Source organism: Rhinolophus ferrumequinum, chromosome 23 (genome assembly GCF_004115265.2).
Source record: "Rhinolophus ferrumequinum isolate MPI-CBG mRhiFer1 chromosome 23, mRhiFer1_v1.p, whole genome shotgun sequence".
Taxonomy (NCBI): domain Eukaryota; kingdom Metazoa; phylum Chordata; class Mammalia; order Chiroptera; family Rhinolophidae; genus Rhinolophus; species Rhinolophus ferrumequinum.
The window spans coordinates 43,081,612-43,090,229 of NC_046306.1; positions in this window are offsets into that span (position 1 = coordinate 43,081,612).

Sequence of the window (8,618 nt, forward strand, 5' to 3'; positions counted from 1 at the left end):
GTTGTGAAAACCAACAGAGACTGTGGCTGAGTGAGACAGAGGGCAGCTGGAGTCCCAGATGTTCCTCTTAAGGGGACCACGCCAGACTTATTTACTGATGAAATTGCTATCTCTGAGCTCCAGTGCTGGGCCAGCAGCTTGAGAGGAAACAGGGACATATGGAGAAGAACTGAGTTGTCTGGCTTCAGGATGAGGGCTAGAGGGGCAGCTTTCTCCTGGATGGAGGAGCTGGTGGAAGTCATTGTTTCTTTGTTAAGCTCTCCCCCTTCCTTGCGTGTAGACACAGGAAACTGCCATATCTGAGTCTCCATCAAGCTGGCTAACTCTGTTCCTTTGGCATGCTCTGGTGATTCTGAGACCCCCACCCCCGCAACTTTCAGGCATACCCAAGCAGCTTCTAAGTGGCTTTTTCATACAAACCACCTGCATTGTCTCATGATGAAGACTTTCTTAGGGTTTCTCAAAGGTTTGCAGAAACCAGACAAGTAGCATCTAGCTTGAGCATGTCCGGTACCTCTGGCTGAGCAGACCGAAGCTCGACACTAGTGGCAGCTGGACTTGGTTCATGGCTTGGTCTCTCAAGCCTCTTTCAAGCACAGCATGGGTAGTGACCATCTGTAGATTGCTTTATGACTCTTGCTAAGTGGGACATTGTAGTGCATGGCTGAGGCTGAACTTGACCTACAGTGAGCCCCCTCCCAGTACCAGCTTCAAAGAAGCATCACCCAGCTGCCTCACAGGCTGACACACACAAAAGGCAGATTGAGCAGGCACCAGATCCCTGCTGAGGCAGATCCTGTTCTCTAGGGTCAGCCCCTATACTGCAACTCCTCCACGGTAGTCACCACCAGTCCTAACAACAAATGAGCAGGTGGGTGAATCCTTCCCATTGACCTGCAAACAGCATCCAAGGATCAACTAAGAGGAAGGCACACACAACCTGCACAAGGGACACACCTAGAGTGCACGGTTTAGGTGACCTGGAAGATGGCACCACTGAGCCCCACAGCACATGTATTACATCAAGCCACTCTAGTAAAACTGGGAGACATAACAGACATACATAGAAACAAACACAGGGAGGTAGCCAAAATGGGAAGACAAAGAAATATGTCCCAAATAAAAGAACAGAACAAAGCTAAAAAAAAAGAACTAAACAAAATGAAGACAAGCAATCTACCAGACACAGTGTTTCAAGCACTGCTTATAAGGATGCTCAATGATCTCAGGGAGAACTTCAACAAAGAGCGAGGAAACATAAAAATGGAAATAGAAAAGAAAAAAGAATCAGAAATAAAGAATGCAATAACAGAAATGAAGAATACAATACAGGGGATCAACAGTAGATTAGATTAAGCAGAGGATCAAATCAGGGATTTAGAAGACAGGGTAGCAGAAAGCTCCCAATCAGAAGAGCAAAAGAAATAAAAAATAAAAAATAAATAAATGAGGAGAGTTTAAAGGGCCTCTGGAACAACGTCAAGCATACCAACATTCACATTATAGGGGTACCAGAAGGAGAAGAGACGAGCAAGGAATTGAAAACCTATTTGAGGGCTGGCCCAGTGGCTCAGGTGATTGGAGTGCCATGCACCTAAGGCTGAGGTCACTGGTTCAATTCCCACATGGGTCAGTAAGCTGTGCCTTTTACAGCTAAGATTGTGAACAATGGCTCTCCCTGGAGCTGGGCTGCTATGAGCAGCCGGAGGTTGGTGTGAGCTGCTGTGGGCTGCTGCAGGCTGCTGTGTGGTGCCATGGGCTACTGTGCTGCCATGGGCTACTGTGTGCTGCCAGGAGTGGCCGGTGGCCAGCATGAGTGTCCGGCAGCCAGCGTGAGTGGCCGGCAGCTGGCGAGAGCTGCTGTGAGCTGCTGTGAGCAGCCAACTAATGATAGGCAACTGACTGCCTCAGCGGGGGGGAGCGCAAGGCTCATAATACCACCAGCATGGGCCAGGAAGCTGTGTCCTACACAACTAGACTGAGAAACAACGGCTTAAACCGGAGTGGGGTGGTAGGTGGAAGAAGGGAGGGGGAAGAAAACCTATTTGAAGAAATAGTGATGGAAAACTTTCCTAACTTGGTGAAGGAAATAGATATACAAACCCAGGGAGTGCAGAGAGTCCCAAAAAAGATGAACCTAAAAAGGTCCACACCAAAACACATCATAATTAAAATGTCGAAGGTTAAAGACAAACAGAGAATTTTAAAAGCAGTGAGAGAAAAGCAGTTAGTTACCTACAAGGGAGCTCCTATAAGACTGTCAGCTGATTTCGCAACAGAAACTTTTCAGGCCAGAAGGGATTGGCAGGACATATTCAAAGTAATGAAAAGTAAGGACCTACAACCAAGATTAGTAGCAAGGCTATTATTTCAAATTGAAGGACAGATAAAGTGCTTCCCAGACAAAAGAAAGCTAAAGGAGTTGATCACCACCAAACCAGTATTATAAGGAATCTTAGAGGGTCTGCTTTAAGACTATATATAGAGAGAGGGTGCCAAAAAAATTTTTTTAAGAAAGGAAAAAACTATTAAAATTGCAATACTCCATATATGTGCTGATAACAAGTCATGTTTGATGAATACAAGTCACGTTTGACTTCTGCAGTTACAAAAGATGCTCAAAATGGTTACCATCAGTGTCGAGACACTTCTGATTATGGCAAACTACTGCTTGAGCAACGTTGACCAGTGTTAACATCTCTTAAAATGTGTATACATTTTTTTTGGTACCCCCAGTGTGTGTGTGTGTGTGTGTGTGTGTGTGTGTGTGTGTGTGTGTGTATCCTTACATACAAGGTCTGACAGTTAAGTTCACGAACGATGTTGCTAACCTTTCTTGACATCAGAGAGATTATTCATTATGAACTTGTAACAACTGGACAAATAGTTAGCCAAGTTTACTATTTTGAAGTGCTGAAAAGGCTGTCTGAAAAGGTTAGACGACCTGAAGTTTTCTGCAACAATTCATGGCTCTTGCATCATGACAACGCACCAGCTCACATGGTGCTGTCTGTGAGAGAGTTTTTAGCAAGTAAAAAAATAACTGTATTGGAACATCTTCCCTACTCACCTGTTCTGTCCCCCAATGACTTATTTCTTTATCCAAAGATAAAGAAAATGATGAAAAGAAGACATTTTGATGACATCTAGGACATCAGGTGTAATACGACAATAGCTCTGATGGCCATTCCAGAATTCCAGAGTTCCAAAATTGCTTTGAAGGGTGGAGTCAGCACTGGCATCGGTGCATAGCTTCCCAAGTGCAGTACTTCAAAATTGACCATAATGGTATTCAGCAATGAGGTATGTAGTGCTTTTTCTAGAATATTCTCGAACTTAATTGCCCGACCTTGTATGCTGCCTACAAAAGACTCACTTCAGATCGATAGACACACACGGACTGAAAGTAAAAGGGTGGAAAAAGATATTTCATCAAAATGGAAACAAACAAACAAACAAAAAGCCATGGCAACAATACTTATAGAAGACAAAATAAACTCTAAATCAAAGACTATAACAAGAGACAAAGAAAGACCTTGTAATCCCATTTCTGGGTATTTATCTGAAGAAACCCAAAACACTACTTCAAAGGGTTGTGCTCATCCAAGTGTTATTTACAGCATTATTTACAATAGCTAAGATATGAAGGCAACCTGAGTTTCCCTGAATGGATGAATGGATAAAAAAGGGGAGGTACATATACAGGGGAATATTACTCAGCTGTAAAAAATGATTAAATCTTGCCATCTACGACAACGTGGATGGACCTAGAGGATATCGTGCTGAGTATAGTAAGTCAGACAACAAAAGAAAAATGTCATATAATTTCACTTATAAGTAGAATCTAAAGAACAAAATAATCAAATAAACAAAACAGAAACAAACTCACAGATATAGAGAACATATTGATCTTTGCCAGATGGGAGGGGCTTTGGAGGTGTGTGAAAAAGGGGAAGGGATTAAAAAGTACAAATTGACTGTTACTCAGTAGTCATGGGGATGTAGGGTATAGCATAAGGAATATAGTCAATAATATTGTAATAACTATGTATGGTGTCAGATGGGTCCTAGATCCATAGGGGTGATAGTTGGGAGGGAGGTTGGGGGTAGGGTGAAAAAGGTGAAAGGATTAAGGTTTACAAATTTGTAGTTATAAAATAGTCATCGGGATGTAAAATGAAACATGGGGATAGAATCAATAATTTGGTAATAACCATGTATAGTGCCAGGTGGGTACTAGTCAGGGTGATGACTTTGTAAATTATATAAATGTCTAACCACTGTACTGCACACCTAAAATTAATATGAAATAATATTGAATAATATGAAATAATATCTGTCAAAACAATAGATAATACTTGCAAAGTATTTAGAACAGTAACAAGTATACAGTTAAGTGCTCAATAAATGTTAGATATATGTTATCATTACTAGATCCAGCTTATAGTTGATAAGATTAGTTTTAAAATTATTAATATGATGTATGTAATTTTTGTGCCTTAATACCAAAACATGTTTTTCTATAATAATATAAATTAGAAATTTTATATAGAAATATTAGAAATTTTAACATGTAGAAATCAATGGAAAAGTTCATTGAATTTGCAGAAATAGGTTTATATATCAAGAACACACAAACAAATCAATGTAAATCAAATTGCAGTATTCTCTACAGTTCCCATTTCTTCTGCTTGCTCTGTAAAGTTGGGATTTCTTAGAGTTTTTTCCAGTATTTCTACCACACCTTTGAGTAGTGCATTTTAATCTCATGTCTTTAGTTACTACGTGGGTGCTGACATTTCCTCAGTATATATCTACAGCTGAGCTATCAGATCTGCATATCCAAATCTAGTCAACATTACCACTCTGATGTCTTACAGACACCCTTTTCTATTTCCTCATTTGTCCAAAACTAAATGCACCACGTTATCTATTAAACTGCTCCAAAATTTTGGAAAATACTTATTAAACAAAATGGAAATATTATATATCATTAAAAAAAAAAAAGGCTCAGATACTTGGTGCTAATGCAACCAACCTGGAACTGCAAGAGTCTTCCAAACTAATAGGTGAAGACCTACCAGATGCACATACCTCAGCCTCAAAACAAGACTACTGACTTTGTTGCATTTTATACCCAGAAAATTGGCATTTGTGGGTATTTTATACCTGCAAATGATAGGATATATCAAAATAGTAATTTCCCAACCTGTGGGACAGAAGATCCCTGGAGAGAATAAGAATGATTCCCACCAAACATGGCCTGTGGGCTGAGTAAACACTATACTTCCTACCCAAGATGTATCCATTAAATTTAGGATACCCTGGATTGTAAAGCCCACAAGCATTGATGTATTACTAGAAAATAAACACTGACATTAAATTATTAGCACAATGGCTAAGATGTCATTTGTCAAAAACATGCCAATATTGTAGATATTAAAGTATAAATTAAAAGGCACATTTTCAGTTGATGAAATATTTTTTGCACTATTTTTCAGGTTAAAGAAGACATTTTGGAATGGCAGCAGCGAGGCGGACTTTTTGAGTTCTCCTCCGGATCTTATCACAAACAGGACATCTATAACCCATCAAAGGACTCTCTGCAAATCACGCAGAACAGCTAAGAGACTCATGCAAGGTTTACTTGAAGGTGAGCAAACTGGGCGAGCAGGGGAAGAGGGAAGGGAGCGGAGTGGAGACGCAGCCGCATCCGTGGCTGTGGAGACCTGGCCCGCATCTGAGGCTGCAGAGATGCAGGGGATCCCAGGACAGAACAGAGAACACAAAAGCCAGGAGGTGGGCTCTTTTCCTGCGTCCCACAGCTGATCTCTCTGAGGGGGCAGATCTCTCTGAGGGGCAGCATATCCAGCATTTGAGGCAATAACCTCAGCTGAGACCGCCAGCTGGGCCCTAGGTCAGACAAAGGACACAAATTCCATACCTGGGCCCCTCTCCTCACTCTCCCAAGCCTACCCCCGCCCTTCCAGAGACTTAAATTGGCCCCTGAACTGAGGTGTAGTGTGAGATTACAGAGAAGCCGTAGTGCTCAGGTTCTGGGAAGACTGGCGTGCAGCTCTGACCCAGGGAAGAGGCTAGGAAGAGTGTGATTTTTGCTGGGCTTGGAGAAAAGAGACTCCTCTACCCCCAGGCACCACCTTTTCTGTCCTGCGGGAAGAGTGTGACACTGCTGGGCTGGGAGAGAGAAGACCCCTCCATCCCCAACCCCCAACTTTTCTGGCCTGCCTAGGGCAGGACAATTACAACTGTGGAGACACAGCCAGGGATCAGCAGTAGGCAGCAGACAAGCTCTGGGCTTTCAGAGGCTCAGAAATCTCCTGCCCACCACACACACACATACACACACACACACACACACACACACACACGGAAGAAGTGCCCTAAGACTCAGGAGAACTGGGTACAGGGCTGATGGTGCTATTCCCAGTGTGCATTTGCGCAGGCAAGAGCAGAAACTGCACTGACTTTGTAGAAACTACCATCCAGACCCCTCAGCCCCACTCATCTAAATCTGTAGTCCCAAGGTCTACCAACGACGTTTTTCACAGAAATAGAACATATAATCCTAAAATTTATATGGAACCATGAATGACCCAGGATAGCCTCAGCAATCTTGAGAAATAAGAACAAAGTGGGAGGTATAATGATACCTGACATCAAATTATACTACAAGGCTACAGTAATCAGAACAGCATGGTACTGGCATAAAAACAGACACATAGATCAATGGAACAGAATAGAGAGCCCAGAAATAAATGCATGCCTATATGGCCATTTAATCTACGACAATTGAAGCATGAGTTTACGGTGGGGTAAAGACAGTCTATTCAATAAATGTATATATAGGTATGTATACACTTACAAGAGGCAGAGTACAGCATTGGGAGTGGAGAGAGTGGAAATGGGATGGCTCGGTGCAATGTCAGAGAGATAGTGGATGGGGAGAGGGGGGTCCACAGTGTGAAGGATATAAAAGATAAACGTCTAAGGGGAAAAAAAAAAAAACCTCATAGACAAGACAGACAATAGTTTAGTGGTTACCAGAGGGTAAGGGGGGTGGGGGATGGGAGATGAGGGTAAGGGGGATCAAATATATGGTGATGGAAGGAGAACTGACTCTGGATGGTGAACACACAATGTAATTTATAGATGATGTGATACAGAATTGTACACCTGAAATCTATGTAATTTTACTAACAATTGTCACCCCAATAAATTAAAAAAATAAATTAAAAAAAATAAAAATAAAAAAATAAATGGTGCTGGGAAACCTGGACAGACACATGCAAAAAAATGAAGTTGGACCACCTCCTTACACCATATACAAAAATAAATTCAAAATGGCTTAAAGACTTAAATATAAGTTCTGAAACCATAAAATTCCTAGAAGAAAATATAGGAAGAAACTTTATAGACATTACCCAGAGTAAGATTTTTACTGATATATCCCCTCTCGCAAGGGAAATAAGAGAAAAAATAAACATGTGGGATTACATCAAACTAAAAGGTTTTTTCACAGCAAAGGAAACCACCAATAAAACAAAAAGGGATCCTACTGAATGGGAAAAGATATTTGCCAATGATATATCTGATAAGGGGTTAATATACCAAATTTATAAAAAACTCACTCAACTCAACTCCAAAAAAACAAACAACCCAATTAAAAAATGGGCAGAGGAAATGAAGAGACATTTTTCTAAAAAGGACATACAGATGGCAAACAGACATACGAAAAAATGCTCAACCTCACTAACCATCAGAGAAATGCAAATAAAAACCACAATGAGATACCACCTCACCCCAGACAAAATGGCTATCATTAATAAATCAACAACAAGCAAGTGTTGATGAGGATGTGGAGAAAAGGGAACCCTTTTGCACTGTTGGTGGGATTGCGGATTGGTGCAGCCACTATGGAAAACAGTATGGAGGTATCTCAAAAATCTGAAAATGGAACTACCCTATGATCCAGTAATTCCACTGCTAGGTATCTATCCGGAGAAATCCAAAACTCTAATTCAAAAAATTTATGCACTCCTGTGTTTATTGCAGCACTACACACGATAGCCAAGACATGGAAACAACCCAAATGCCCATCGGTAGACGACTGGATTAAGAAACTGTGGTACATTTATATAATGGAGTATTACACAGCCATAAAGAAGAAAGAAATCTTACCATTTGCAACAACATGGATGGACCTAGAGAACATTATATTAAGCGAAGTAAGTCAGACAGAGAAAGACAAATACCATATGATCTCACTTATATGTGGAATCTAAAGAAAAGAATAAGTGAATGAACTAATCAGAAACAGTTTCAGAGACATAGAGGAAAAACTGAGGGTTGCTAGATGGGAATGGGGGTGGGGATAAGGGGGAAGGTGAGGGGTTTAGAAAACAGTCAGTAACCACAAGATTGCCACGAGGTTACAAAAGTTAATTTAGGGAATGTAATCAATGTTGTAAAAATTTTGTAGGGTATCCGATGGACACTTGTTAGGGAGACCACCTCAGGGAAGATGTAGATACCTGATCACTGCACTGTACACCTGAAGCTGAAGCTGAACAATAATAAATGTCAACTACTAGTTCATA